At 58.4% G+C, this 14,890-nt stretch overlaps 1 long non-coding RNA gene across 3 annotated transcripts; it reads left to right on the forward strand.

Moving 5' to 3' along the window:
• The first annotated feature begins 13,296 nt into the window (after window positions 1-13,296).
• LOC135179063 (uncharacterized) lies at window positions 13,297-14,518 on the forward strand. 3 transcript variants are annotated; one of them, XR_010303908.1, is made up of 3 exons: window positions 13,297-13,396; window positions 13,609-13,732; window positions 14,155-14,518. It is a non-coding gene; the product is annotated as an uncharacterized LOC135179063 (long non-coding RNA). The 3 variants fall into 3 exon arrangements; XR_010303906.1 differs by having other exon boundaries at window positions 13,297-13,732; XR_010303907.1 differs by having other exon boundaries at window positions 13,297-13,700.
• The last annotated feature ends 372 nt before the right edge of the window (window positions 14,519-14,890 follow it).

The following is a 14,890-nucleotide window of genomic DNA, read 5'->3' on the forward strand; positions in this document are numbered from 1 at the left end:
GGCACAGCAGCAGTGAGCCCCCGTACACCCTGCTCCAATCCCTGACCACTCCTTCCATGAGGAAACCCTTCCCAACACCCAGTCTAAAGCTCTCCTGGCTCCAGCTGACTGGAGGTGGTTCTCCCATGCCAGGAATGGGAGAACCCTGAGCAAACCCAATGAGACAGCTTGAGGGGGGACCCTCAGCCCTCTCCTCCTGCTCACTCCACGGCAGCCACAGTGCAGGCTCCAGCAGGTTCCTGCATCCAACACCACTTTTCCTCTTTGTCAAAGAATCTCCTTGGAGCTGCTCATACTTCTTCTAGTCTGGGATCTTCATTGAGCCAACTTGTCACAGGGCTTCAGTCACAACTCAATCGACTTCACTGCTTTGAAGCTGGAATCAATCCTCAAAACTGTCTTCAGAAGCTGCTTCCACACTGAGTTGGGCTTTTTCCTATCTTCTGGCTGTGAAGAGGAAAGGATTTGCTGGGAAACTTCATTCGTGCTGGTGCCAAGGGAAGCAGGAGCCTGGCTGTGAGTCTGGAGAATCCATCCCACCCCATTGGATGGGCACTTGTGGGGCTGGGATCTGACCCCTGGTTCACACCTGCCCAGTCCACAGCTTTTGATAGTTCCCTTTGCCAAAGGGATGCAATCCTGGACCTCTGGGAGCCTGGCATGGTGGCAACACAGTGTGGTGGCGCAGTCTCACCTTGCTCCTCACGGCTGGCTAACAGTGAAGTCTCTTAGAATTGAGGCCAGAGGAGGATGCCTTGTCCTGTGCTGTGAGCAACGTCACTCCTCAGCTGCTCCCAGACCAGCTCTGACCTCACCCAGGAGGCTCAGCTGGTGGGCAGGGGGAGCTGCTTTTCCCAGCTGAAGCTCTTACTGCCAGGCTGATGACACTGGCAGCCATTCATACCCCTCACTGTCCCACAGTGGGCACTGCAATGCTGGGCAAGTTGCTGTGGGTGCCCAGCTGAAGCAAGGGTTTGGGCTGAGTGGGCTCCAGAGGTCCTTTCTCATCCCACCAGGCTGTGTGTGATGTTTTGAGGGTAAAACCTGGGGTGCTCTGCAGCATTCCCCTTGGGGCCACCCTCGCCCTTTGTGTTGGCTTCCTTGGAGAGTGGATCTGGTGGGGGCGAGGCTCACATTCCTGCCTCTCGCTCCAGTTGGCTTCTGCAGTCATGGACACTGGGCACTGGGCTGTTGTAGCTGGGAGCATGGATGGGATGTGCAGGGCTGGGCAGGAAGCTGATAAGTGAGGCTGTCTGTGATGCAGGAACACCTCCTGTGGTCCATCTTCATTGCAGTGGGCAGGAACTGCTCTCACCCCTGCTCGATGGTGCACAGCTTGGTCCTGTGTCACAGCACAGACAGCTCCGAGTGGATGCTGGATCCACCCAGACCCTGACCAGACCAGGGAAGGGGCAGAACCCTGGCAGGTGTGCCCGTGACCACCCATGGAGCAAGGGAAGTGACCCAGACTGCAACCCTGGGCCGATTCCAGCCCCAGCTCTGCCCAGGCTCTGCAGCGCTCTGCTGGTTGCCATTGGTGCTGCTGAGCTCTGCAGAAAGGAAACTGATCAAGCCTCAGCCCTCTGCCGGGTTGTTGTAAGGCCCCAGTGATTTGGACTGGAGGGACCTGAAAGATGACCTAGTTCCTAAAGGTTCCAACCCCACTGCCATGGGCAGGAGCACCAGAGCAGCTTGCTCAAGGTGGTTTTGAACACTTCCAGGCTTGGAGTCTCTTCTGGGCAGCCTGTTCCAGTGCCTCACCACCCTCAAGGAGAACAGTTGCCTCCCAATGCCTCATTTCAGTCCAGATTCTTCCAGTTTGAAGCCATCACTCTTCATCCTGTCACTGCACACCTTTGTCCAAAGTCCCTCCCCAGCTCTCCTGTAGCCCCTTCAGGTACCGGAAGGCTGCTTTAAGGTGTCCTTGGAGCCTTCTCTTCTCCAGGCTGAACAGCCACAATTCCCTCAGCCTGCCTTCAGAGCAGAGGTGCTCCAGCCCCCTGAGTCCTCAAACTCCCCAGTTCTAAAGACAAAGCCAGTGAAGCTCTGGAGCTGTTGAACTTCAGCAGAGGTTCTGCAGGGTCCATTGCCCAGGCCGGGCTGTAAGTCGCTGGTCGCTGCAGGCAGCACTGGCACAGGCTGCCCAGGGAGCTGGCAGAGTCTCCATCCCTGGAGGCGTTCAAGGAACGTGTAGCCATGGCATGTGGGGACATGGTTTGGTGGCCATGGTGGGGCTGTGTTGCTGGTTGGACTGGATGATCTTGGAGCTCTTTTCCAGCCCAAAGCATTTTGTGATTCTCTGGAGATCACTGCCAGGGAAGCAATGAGCTGAGCTCTGTGTGTTGGTGGAGAGAAGGAGATTTTGTTCTTCTTTCACTTTGTTTAATTTCTGCACAAAGTCCTGGTGGAGAAATGTCCTGGGGTGAGCTGATCTCGCTGCAAATGATGATTTCAAACCCTCTCAGGCTCATTTCCAGGCTGGGGAGGTGTGAGCAGGCTCCCAGTCAGACAGGCATTAGCAGCTCTCACAATTAGCCCCGCACGGAGCACACTCGTTAAGCAGAACAGGAGATGAGCTGTGGGGAAATAAATTGGCTGCTGCAGCTCCACCTCCATTGCTGCCAGCCTGGGCCTTCATCACAGCTAATAAATAGCTCTGCGTACTCCAAGCATTTGCATCTAATCAAGCTTCATGTTCAGGGATCAAAGCTGCCCTCTTGTTTGCTTCTCTAACAGCTTTAGTGTTCCACTAGGCCTCTGGCACAGAGCTGCAGAGATCCTCACCTGCTTGTCTCAGCCCATGACACCAAGGAGCTTCGAGGCTCTCTGTGTGAGGACCCTTGTGATGTCCCCAGGACAGACTTCCAGCACCTTCTGTCAGAGGGACTTGTGCTGAGGGGGCCTGAGCCAGACCAAGGGCAATGGTTTGGAGCTGAGGCAGAGCAGGCTGAGAGTGGAGCTGAGGCAGAAGCTGTTGAGTGTGAGGGTGGTGAGAGCCTGGCACAGGCTGCCCAGGGAGGCTGTGGCTGCCTCCTGCCTGGGAGTGCTGCAGGCCAGGCTGGGTGAGTGCCTGAGCAGCTGAGTCTGTCCCTGGGCATGGCAGGAGGTTGGAGCAGAGAAGCCCTGAGGTCCCTTGCAGCCTGAGCCACTCTGTGGTGTCAGACAGAGACATTTACCCATTAGGATTCTGGAAAGCAGAGGTTTGAACCAGACCTAAAAGAAATCACTGGTGGTGTCCAAGAACCCTTCTTGGATTGGAACAAACTTCAGGAAGTTAGAACGGGAGGAGAAAGTTGTTTGGTGTGAGGGTGCTGGAGGGCTGGAGCAGGCTGCCCAGAGAGGTTGTGCAGTCTGCTTGTGTGGAGAGCTTCCAGCCCCAGCTGGGCACTGTGCTGCTGGGCAGCTGCTGTGGGTGCCCTGCTGGGGCAGGGCTGGGCTGGGTGTCAGAATCCCACAGATGCCTATAGGGTTGCTGCTCCTGATGAGTCCCTTCCTCCCGAAGTCATCATAGCCCAGGAAACGTCTCCAGTAGGTGCCAGCTGCCTGCGGGCAGCCCTGGCTCTGCCCTCGCAGCCGCCCTACCCCGCCAGGCGCTGCCGTGCCCCCACGAGGTGGCGCCAGTGGGTAGGCAATGCCTGCGCGCCGCAGCCGCAGCTGCTTGGACCTTCCCCTTGGCTTTCTGGATTGTTCTCAGGTGGCCCCAGGCTCCTACGAGCCTCTTAGCCGCGGCCAGGGTTTGCTCAGCCTTCTCCTCGCCGTTTGCTGCAAAGAGTCTTTCACTTCATGCAGTGTGGGTTGGCTTAGAAGGGGCTTTGAAGAACGTCGAGCTCCAACCCCCTGCCATGCCCAGGGATGCCTCTCAACTAGACTCAGCTGCTCCAGGCTACATTCAGCCTGGCCTTGAACACCCCGGGCAGGAGGCAGCAACAGCCTCCCGCTGCTGCCCACAGGATGCCCTCACTACTTAATGAGTTTTCTGAGGGGTAGTCCAGGTTGCCCAGGCTGGACAAGCCTCTGCTGCTGCCAGGATGAGCAGCGCTGCTCAGACCCTTGGCTGCACAGCAGCAGGGTTTGGCTCTGCAAACGTTGCAGCTGGAAGTCACCACAGATGCTCCTCATCCTTCCCTGCTCTTCAGAGCCAGGCAGCCTAGGACCTTCCTTCCTGCCTTGCTGTCCGCAGGATGAGCTGATTTGTTGGTCACTGAGTCAAGGTGGCTGCAGCTTGGGTTCCAGTGACTCACCTGGAGCTGGATTGTTTAGTGAGGTTCAGTGTGCCTGTGGAACATCTGAGGGGAGATGCTGTGCTCTGCGTGGGGGGAAGCTCAGAGCCCTGGGTAAGGAGATGCCCCATCTTCTAAACACTGATCAGACACCTTGGCAAAGGCTGAAGAACTCTGTTGAGAAAAGAGCCAGTGGAAAAGGAAGGTTGCCCAGGCTGAAGCCCAGCAAAGGGTACTTGGTGGCCCTGGGTGTTCCCTCCTTGGTGGAGCACTCAAGTGCCAGCTCCATCAAACTCACCACACAGGCAGCAAATAACTGAAGGAGAGGCTGTTGCCAGGATGAAAGATCCACCCAGCTGCTTCATCCATCTGCTGCTTAACCAGGCATGGAGAACCCCTGCTGCAGGGTGAGTGACTGATGGGACAGGTTTGAGCATCCATCACAGGCCAGAGGACCTCAAATGAGCCCTGCCAGAACCAGCCAGGCAAAGTGTGGGGAGTGCATGGCAGGGCTGTAGAAGAGCAGGCACCAAGCTCCACAGAACCCCAGTGGGCATCAGCTCAGAAGGGACCCTCAGAGGTCATCTTGTCCAACCTGCCTGCAGGCAGCAGGGACACCTCCAGCTAGAGCAGGCTGCCTCGGGCCACACCGAGTCTGAGCTTGAATGTCCGCAGGGGTTGGGCCTCAACCACAGCCCTGAGCAGCCTGTGCAAGCAGGTCCAGAGGAGGCCAAGCTCTGCTGTGGGCACAGGCTGGGAGAGCTGTGGCTGCTCAGCCTGCAGAGGAGAAGGCTGCAGGCAGAGCCCAGAGCTGCAGCTCAGCACCTGCAGGGCAGCTGCAGGCAGGCTGGGCAGGGACTGCTCAGAAGGGGCTGTGGGCAATGGTTTGGCAGTGGAGCAGGGCAGAGCTGGGCTGGAGCTGAGGAGGAAGCTGTGCAGAGTGAGGGTGGGCAGAGCCTGGCACAGGCTGCCCAGGGCTGTGCTTGAGGCCCCATCCCTGCAGCCACTCAAGCTCAGCCTTGCTGTGTGCCTGTGCAGCCTGCCCTGGCTGCAGCTGTCCCTGTGCCTGCAGGGGGTGGCCAGGGTGACCTTTGGGAGTCACTTCCAGCACAGTGCAAGCTGTGCCTCTGTATCAAGGAATGGTTTCAGAGCACTGCTGACCAGTCCCACCAGAGCCCAGCAACTCTCACACAGCTCCTGCCTGCTTGGCTCAGTTCTGGGCAGTGTGGTTCTGCTCCAGGGAAGTGAGGCAGGATGAAGGCTCCTGGGAAGCCCTGGCTGATGCTGTCAGAAGGTGGAATTAATCAGGGGAGGACAATCTGAGAGATGCTTTTTCTCTTCCCCATTGGGTTCAGGCAGTCAGGAGAAAATTAAACAAAAGGAGGAAGAAGATGAATCAGCCTCAGAATGTGAACAGTGTGTGGAGCAGGGAGCTGGGGATGAGGGACAGCACGATTCTCATTTTCACAGCTCATCCTTCATCTTCCACCACCCATCATTGTCTGCTGCCACCGTGCCCAGATTAAACTCTGCTCCTCCATTTGTCTTCTGCTTCAGGGGAGCTCAGAGCCAGGGACACTGGGGCCAGGCTGAAAGGGCTCTCAGAGCACACAAAGCCTCACCAGAGCCTCCCAGGAGAACTAGCCTGGAGGCAGCCAGGAACTCACGGCTGTGCTGGCACAGTGGGCAGGGAAGGACAGAATCACAGCAGGGCAGGGCTGGAGGGGACCTCTGGAGAGGATCCAGTCCAACCCTTTGCCAGAGCAGGGTCACACACAAACGTGCCCAAGTGGGCTTTGACAATCTCCAAAGATGGAGACTCCACCACCTCTCTGAGTAGCCTGCCCCAGGGCTCTGCCACACTCGCAGTGAAGAAGCTCCTCCTCATGTCTAGGTGGAACTCCCTCTGATGGAGTTTGTGCCCATTACCTCTTATCCTGTCACTGGGGACCCCTGAGAAGAGTCTGGCCCCAGCTTCCTGACACCCACTGAAGCACTTCCACATGCCCTTGGGGCAAGGCTTAGTGGCCATGGTGGCATGGAGTTGCTGGCTGGGCTGGACGATCTTAGAGGGCATTTCCAGCCCTAATGATTGCACAGGGAGAGAGGCACCCTGGGGCTAGCTCGTGTGGTTCAGTGGCTGTGGTGGTGCTGCCTTGCTGCTTGGAGTCAGTGATCCTGGAGGGCTTTTTCCACCCAAAGAACTCCACAATTCCATGGTTCTGTGAGAGGTTCCTGAGGCTGCAGAACTGCTCTGGGTGCCCTGGCAGCTGTGCCCAAGCACAAAGCCAAGGCTGCCTTCTGCTGCCTGTGACACACCTGAGGCTGGGAGCAGTCAGCAGCAGGCTCCTGGGGCTCTGTGCCACGAGGGATGCCAGGAGTTGGGTTTTGTTCACCACGATCCCTTGGGTCTTGCCTACAGGACAGGAGGCAGAACCTGAGCCAGGTCCCCTCCCTTATTTTCTGGGCCTTTGCCTCTAAGAAAGCTGCTCCGGGCCTGGATTCCAGCAGAGTGTGAATGGAATCACAAATCACTTCCAGAGGGCAGCAGGAGAGGACCTTGCAGAAATGAAGGCTGCATCATCACTCCCCCAAGGAGAGCTGCCTGGGGACATTCTCCACCTCATGCCACTCTGCCCAGGCCAAAGCACTGCCCCACGGCAGGAGCTGGGAAGGGCTTTTGAAACAGGAATTGGGCTTGCACCAGATTCTCAGCTCAGAAAGTGCCTTAGAAGCAGAGACTGGTTTGGGTTGGAAGAGACCTCTACGATTGCCAGCTCCAACCTTCACCCTAACACTACCACAGCCACTAAACCTCATCCCCAGGGGTCATGGCATAGACTCAGGGAGTTGTTTCAGCTGGAAAAGCCCTCTAAGAGCATCGAGTCCGAACATCAATCCAACTCCACCATGGCCAACCCAGAGGTGTTTTTCTCTTCATAGAATCATTAAAGCTGGAGAAGCCATCTGAGATCATCCAGTCCAGCCATAACCCAGCCCCACCTGGGCCATCAAACCCTGTCCCCAGGTGCCATGGCCACTCCTCTCTTGAAGACCTCCAGGGATGGGGAGTCCATCCGCTCCCTGGGCAGCCGGTGCCAGCCCCTGACCCCCTGCAGGGGGCTGGTCAAGACAGCTCGTGAGGGTCCCTTCCAGCCCAGTGCGTTCTGTGAGTCTGAATTCGGCAGTGCCAGGCACTGGGGACCGACACCGGGGCGATGGGACGACAGGAGGAGAGCCGCCCCCCGGCGAGAAGTGCTGCAGCAGAGGGCAGAGGCACAGGATGGACCCCAGGCAAGGGTAAGGGCAGGCTGCTGGCGGTGTGCTGCGGCCCCTGGCGCGGTGCAGGCAGCGGAGCAGCCATGGACCCGCCGGGACGGGCGGGAGCTGCTGTGAGCCCGGGCGCAGCGCTAGCAGGAGATGGAGTGTCCTGAGCAGGGCAGGCGGACAGACTGCGGCCCCCGCAGGGCACTCAGCGGCTGCCATCGGTGCCGGGGAGCTGACGCTGTTAGGGGAGGCCGGCGGAGGGAACCGCAGCCATCGGTTTGCGGGGGGGAGCTGGCAGGTAAGGCAGCAGCCAGGGTTAAGCGCTGGGTCATCAGCGGCCGTTCTTCAGGGAGTGCACCCAGGCAGCAGCTCTGCTCTCCCTATCAGCTGTCACAGCAGCCAGGAAAGAGGGGATGGGGGTCAGGAGTGCAGCCAGCAGCCAGCCCTCTGCACCTGCGGCGCCGAGACCCTTCCAGAGAGAAGACAAAGCTGAGGTCTGGAAGCCAGAGCAGGGCACGCACGGGGTAAGGGCAAAGCCCACAAGCAGGAGAGCAGGAATGGACTTGGCTGTACTTTCCCAGGCCTCCAGGTGGGAAGGATGGGTCTCATCTGGGCCACAGAGTGACAGGCATTGGAAGTGATCTTTGGAGATCAGTGAGTCTGACTCTCCTGCCAAAGCAGGGTTGTCCAGGGCAGGTGGCACAGCTCTCTGAGGTGAGGGTGGGGAGACATTGGCACAGGCTGCCCAGGGAGGCTGTGGATGTCCCCTCCATAGAGGTATTCAAGCCAGGCTGGATGAGGTCTCGAGCAAGCTGTGCTGATGAGAGGTGTCCTGCCCATGGCAGGGGCTTGGAACTGGATGGTCTTGAAGATCCCTTCCAACCCAACCAATTCCATGACTCCGTGGTTAAAGTCAATCATCCTGGCACAAGAGTGCTCAGATCACTCATTAAGGGCAGAAAGGGGCATCTTCAGGGTGTTCTTAGGGTACTAAGGCTGAAGGCTGCCTGCTGGCAGGCCTAATTAAGGCAGGGGGTGTCTAAAGGGACTGGCGAGTCCCCGCGGTGCTGGAAACTGCCTCCTTAGCAGCGTTATTCACTGAGCAAGCAGGCGATGCCCTCCCTGGACCTCCACAACAGCTTGATTCGTTTGTCCTAAGGGCCCCTGCAGACAACCTCTGATATGGTGTTTCTAGGATGACCTAGAGATGGAAAAAAAAGTAAAAAGAAGGAGAAATAGGAAAAGGAAGTCACAGTGGAGGGAGAGAACAGCCCCAGCCCTGCAGCTCGGCAGGGCTCCTGGCCAGGCCGCTGGGACTTAGCCTGGGCAGCAGCTGCCCCTGACAGCTGCCGCCAGTGAGCACTGCAGCAGCGGTGCGAGCTCGGGGTGAGAGGTGCCTCCTCCTGCAGCGAGCAGTGGTGGCTCAGGCAGTGCGGGCACAGCCCCTGGCTCTGGCTCTGCCGACTGGCAGCATTTCAGCCAAGTGTTCTGTCCTGCCAGCTCCCCTCCTGGTGATGCTGCTTTGTGGCTCGGGTGTCAGGGATGGGAGCTGGCTAGAATGTGGGGAGTAGCAACAAGCTGCTGTTGGACTGACCTGGGTCTCACAAGGGCTGTTCAAGCAGAAGGACCTCTATGTCCTCATGCTGACAACCATGACAAAGCCTCCTGCAGCTTCGTGATGCCCTGCTCACCTTGGAGGGTGTGCAAGAGCCAACCCCCCAGGTGATGGCTGTGGTGGAAGGCAGCCCTGGTTGTCTCCAGCCTGCTTTCCAGCCGCGGCAGAACTCCCAGCAAGAGCAAAACCAGCACAGACAAGGAACCAACAGTGGAACAGGCTGCACAGGGAGGTCGTGGATGCCCCTCCCTGGAGGTGTTCAAGGCCAGGCTGGATGACCTCCACTGCTCCAGCAGGAAGTGTCCCAGCCCAGGGCAGGGGGTTGGAACTGGCTGACCTTGAAGGTCCCTTCCAACACAAGTCACTCTGGTTCCATGGAGTATGTCCAGGAGCAGCAGCAGCTGCTTGCCCCCTGTCGGTTTGGGGGCAGCTCCCACAGTGAGCTGTAGAGTAGGTGAGGAGCACACAACCTGCTCAGGGGAGCAGCTGCCCTGCTGAGCTCCTGCCAGGAGCAGGAGGGCTGGGAGCTGAGCTGCAGCCTGAGTCACAGCGCCCGCAAGGAGGCAACCACAGGAGCCGGGGCCCTGGGAAAGTGTCTCTAAATACCAGCTGGCACCGAGGGGCAGCCCAGCTGTGTTGTCTCCAGCTCCCATTATGTAACCTGTTTGTCACCAGGGTAAGCAGCAGCCATCTGGGCTAGGCACGGGGGTCACTACCTCAGTGAAAAACCTGGCTTGGATGTTTGCACAAAGCCCTGCAGCCTGGAAGGGGCCTTCTGCTGGTCCCAGAATGCTGGAGAGGAGTTCTAAAGATAGCCTGACATTTGCTTTTGTCTTTGCAGCTGACAGGCTCTGGGATCTGCAGTCAGTGACAGTGAGAGCCACAGCAAGAGGGGAGTTATCCACCCAAACCCCTCCTGCTGCTCTCCTCTTGATGTTCACTCCTCGTGGGGATGACAACACAGCACAAAGCTGGAGGACTCCCTTGCCTGCTGTGGTGCTGAAAAATGCTGACAGCGAGGGGCTGCCCCCAGGCCAGCCCTGGCAGCAGCAGCTCCAGTGGGGTAAGTGCAGGGTCCTGCCCCTGCGGAGGAACAACCTGCTGCAGCAGTGCAGCTGAGGGGTGGCCTGTTGGGAAGCAGCTCCAAGGAGAAGGACTGGATACCACATTCCCGATGTGGCCTCAGCAGGGCAGAGCAGAGGGGCAGGAGAACCTCTCTGACCTGCTTGGCACAGCCCTTCTCACCCAGCCCAGGATGCCCTTGGCCTTCTTGGGCAGCAGGGCAGGTTGCTGGCTCAGGGGCATCCTGTTGCCCTCCAGGACCCTCAGGACCCTTTCCCCAGAGCTGCTATCCAGCAGATCAGCCCCCCAGCCTCCCCTGGCCCATGGGGCTGTTCTTCTCCAGATGCCTTGGGCCTGTTGGATTTCATTCCACTGCTCCCCACCCATCTCTGCAGCCCGCCCAGGCTGAAGGGCAGCATAGCCTGAGGGGGTGTCAGGCACTCCTTTGAGGAGCGCTTGGACAGACTGAGATCAAAGCCCTGCTGAAGACAAGGGCAGTGTCTCTCCTCATTCGGCAGGCGTTGGATCAAGCCTCTTGCATTGTCAAAGCTGCCGAGATGTTTGCCTTGGCACAGAAGTGTTTGAAAACATGTTAGAAGCAGTCAATAAACAACTCCCTGGAAGTGCAGTAAATAAAAGCTGGCTGGTGAGAGCCCATGGTGGGATTCCAGCAGCTCAACTTGATGAGAGCAGCAGAGTCGAGAATAACTCTGCAGTGACAGGTGGAGCTGGAGCAGCAGAGGGGATCTCAGCTCTTCTCCAGCTCAGCGGGATGGAGATCACCAGAGGGCTCCACCGTGGCCCCTTGGGCTTTCTGCCAGAAATTCCCTCTAAAATGTTAGAGCTTCCTCAAGGAACAGCTCCGGAGGGCGGCAGAGGAGGCGCAGAGCTCAGCTCCTGGCAGCACGTGTGGCAGCAGCTGGCTGGCCTCAGCCCTGGGTTGTCCTCCCTTCAGTCACTGAAGAACTCCTTTGAGTCCTGCATTGGCAATAGTGAGAGAGATTAACAGGAGGAGGAAGCATGGCCTCAAAAACACTCATGCCAAAGGCTGCCCAGGCAGGCTCTGGACGTCCCCTCCCTGGAGGGTGTTCCTAGACCAGGCTGGATGAGGCCTTGAGCAAGTTGGGCTGGTGGCAGGGGGGTGGCACTGGGTGATCCTGAAGGTCCCTGCCAGCCCAGTGCATCCTGTGGCTCTCTGAGGAAGCAGCCAGAGGTAGCTCCAGCTGCTGCTGCTCTGAACATCCCCCATCTGCAGGGGGGCGCTGACAGCGCTGCAGGGAAGCAGGCAGCCTCACACCTCCTTCCTGGCCATCTGGCAGCAAGCAGGGGAAGTTCTGAGCGGGAAGCAGGGTCATGGACCTCTGAAACAAGCCCCTTCACCCTTCTTTGAAGGGGACACCAAGCACAGAGAGCACGGGGAAGGGCTTCATGGTTGTTGCAGCCCACCTTCCCCCCAGCTTTGCCCTCCAGCCCAAAGGAGCAGGAGCAGGTGGAGGCAGTGTCCTCTGTGGGGGTGCTCTGACCCCTGCACCTCCAGGAAAGGAGACATAGAGAGGCCTCCCTGGAGACAGGGAGAGGGTAGCAGTCTTTGGTCAGGCTCAGCAGCACTGTAACTTGGTGCAAATTATTTCTTGTTTAAGGTAGAGTTTGTCTGCTGCAAATTAATCACCTGGCCCAGAGATATTTTTCTCTTCGGTGTGATCTGGCTGCTGTGAAAAGACCTTTATGATCATTCTGCCTGAGCAGCAGAAACAGAGGAAATACTGATCACTCTCAGTGTGCATTTCCATAGTGCTGCTTGGTCCACCTCTTCCTCCAGGATTTGGAGGGCTCACCAACTCAGACACCTTGTGGAGAAGCTCTTCCTTGGGCACAACCCAGTGTCTGGGAGGGCACTGGAAAGCGAAACAGGGACTGCTCACACCAACACAGTGGCCCCTGCTGGGTACCATGAATACTTACAGAGTAAAAGATGCCTCTTGAACCAGGAAGAGCTTCTGGATTTCATGGGTGGACTGTATGAATGTCAGAGGCTGGAGGGGACCTCCAAAGCTCAGCCAGTCCAACCGCCTTCCTAGAGCAGCATCACCCACAGCAGATCACACAGAACACATCCAGGCAGGGCGTGAACATCTCCAGAGAGGGAGACTCCACACCCCCCTGGGCAGCCTCTGCCAGGGCTCTGGCACCCTCACAGGGAAAAAAATCCTCCTCAGGTTCGTATGGCACTGCCTCTGCCTCAGCTGCCACCCAGTGCCCCTTGTGCTGGCACTGGCATCCCCCAGCAGAGCCTGGCTGCAGCCTGCTGCCACTCACTGCACACACTGATCACCACTGCTGAGGTCACCTCTCAGCTCCTCCTCTGCCAGCAGCACAGCTCCAGCCCCCCCAGGCTCTGCTCCTAACAGAGCTGTGCCATTCCCTCCAGCAGCTTTGTGGCTCTGGGCTGGGCTCTCTGCAGCAGTTCTGTGTCCCTCTTGAACTGAGGGGACCAGCACTGGACACAGGACTCCAGCTGTGGCCTCAGCAGGGCAGAGCAGAGGGGCAGGGGAACCTCTCTCAACGTACTCACCACAGCCTTTCTAATTCCCCCCAGACTGGCATTGCCCCTCCTGGCCCCCAGAGCACACTGCTGGCTCATGCTCAGCCTCCCATCCTCCAGCACCCCCAGAGCCTTTTCCCCTGGCTGGATTCAGGGCTACTGCTTGGTGAACAGCCGGACACGAGGCAGCAATGTGCACACACAGCCCAGGAGGCAAACTGTGCCCTGGCTAACAGGTTGAGGGAGGTGATTGTCTCCCTCCTCCACCAGGACCTCACGAGGGCTCCTGTGTCCATCTCTGGAGTCCTTAGTACCGAAAAGACATGGGATGCCACAGAGGTGACCAGAGGGATAGAACTCCTCTCCTCTGGTGGAAGGCTTAAGGCATTGAGGCAGACTTCACTGTGGTCTTTAAAGGGGGCCTGTAGAAAAGATGGGGACAGACTCTCACGCTTTGGGGAGCACCTCCCTCCTTTCACCACCACCTCCCCTTTTCCACCCCACCTGCATTGTTTTCCTTCTATTTCCTCCCCCCGCCCCCGCAGCACCTGAGGCCAATTGCAGTCTCCTCCCCCCCCAGGTGTGGCCACTTTGCCCTCCCTGCTCCCTGCCCCATATAAGCAGAGCAGGAGGAGCCCAGCCCCAAGCTGGGCCCATTGCGGGCCAAGGGATCCTCCGCCGGCATCCCAGGTGAGTGCGCACGGGCGAGCACCGGGGTGTGGTGGAGGGTTTCAAAGGCCGGGGGGCCTCGCTGGCCCCCCGGCTAGCTAGGGCCACCTTAGGGCTAGGCTGCTGACCATTTGCGACGCTGACTTTTAGCTCACGGTGCTAAGGTTGTGCTGTTGTTGTTCTTGAGGCTGAGCTTTGTTTAGGAGTTTGCCTGCTTGAAGGACTTGTCACAGGTTCTGCCGTGGGTGAGAAGATGCAGATGGAGACGGAGACGAAGACAGAGATGAAGATGAAGACGAAGACGAAGACAGAGGCGAAGATGGAGGTAGTGGTAATGGTGGAGCAGGAGCTGGTAAGGTAGGGTGGAGGGAGGTGGGAGGGCGGCAGAGGCTGCTCGGGGGAAGGGAGAAGTGAGTCGGAGGGCGGCAGAGGCTGCTCGGGGAAGGTAGAAGTGAGTCGGAGGGCGGCAGAGGCTGCTCGGGGAAGGGAGAAGTGAGTCGGAGGGCGGCAGAGGCTGCTCGGGGAAGGGAGAAGTGAGTCGGAGGGCGGCAGAGGCTGCTCGGGGGAAGGGAGAAGTGAGTCGGAGGGCGGCAGAGGCTGCTCGGGGGAAGGGAGAAGGGAGTCGGAGGGAGGCAGAGGCTGCTCGGGGGAAGGTGGCAGGGGCTGGGAGAGTGGCAGGGGCTGGGTGAGATGCTTCAGAGCCCCCCAGAAGTGCCTGTAGGAGACTCTGGAGCTCTGCTGTTTCCTGGTGCCCTTATTCCTGTGCTTGCCTTTAAAAGCCTGCAGCTAACCGCAGCGGTGCCTCAACTCCAGAGCCACCAGGAAGATGTCACTGTCTTCAGAGGCCACTGAAAAGGCTTTCAAGGCAACGTTTGGCTGTGCTCTCTCACTCCCAGGTCACAGCCTTCCTGCTTCCCAGCAGCAGCTGTGCTGTGCTCCAGATGCTCCTGAGTGGTGCAGAGAAGCTGCACCATCTCTGCCCCCAGAAACCCCTTGGGGAGGCTGAAGGCTTTGCCCACCGGCAGCAGCTGTGACCCATCTCGGAGCCCTCAAGTGGCTCTTGCACTGTTCCCTGCCTGTCCCTTTGTCCTGTGCTGCTGCTTTGTGCCAGGCCCATTTGCTGCTCATGATTTCCCCTTTTGGCTCTCATCTACACTTGGGTTTGCATCTCAGTTTCTTTGCTGCTGGTTGGGTTTGTGTTTTAATGCTGCTTTTGTTCTGTCTTCAGGTGTACTGTTCCAGATGAACCCTGGAGATGGCACAGCTCTGTGAGACCTCAGCTGGAGCACTGTGTCCAGCTCTGGAATGGTCTGGAGGTGCTGGAAGGTGTCCAGGGCAGGGCCATGAGGATGCTCAGAGGGCTGCTGCAGCTCTGCTATGAGGACAGGCTGAGAGAGTTGGGGGTGCTCAGTCTGGAGAAGAGAAGGCTCCCAGAAGACCTACTCATGGCCTCCCAGGATCTGAAGGGGGCTGCAAGAAGGCTGGGGAGGGACTTCTTAGGCTGTCAGATAGGAG

This window comes from Pogoniulus pusillus, chromosome 10 (genome assembly GCF_015220805.1).
Source record: "Pogoniulus pusillus isolate bPogPus1 chromosome 10, bPogPus1.pri, whole genome shotgun sequence".
In the NCBI taxonomy this organism is placed as follows: Eukaryota; Metazoa; Chordata; class Aves; order Piciformes; family Lybiidae; genus Pogoniulus; species Pogoniulus pusillus.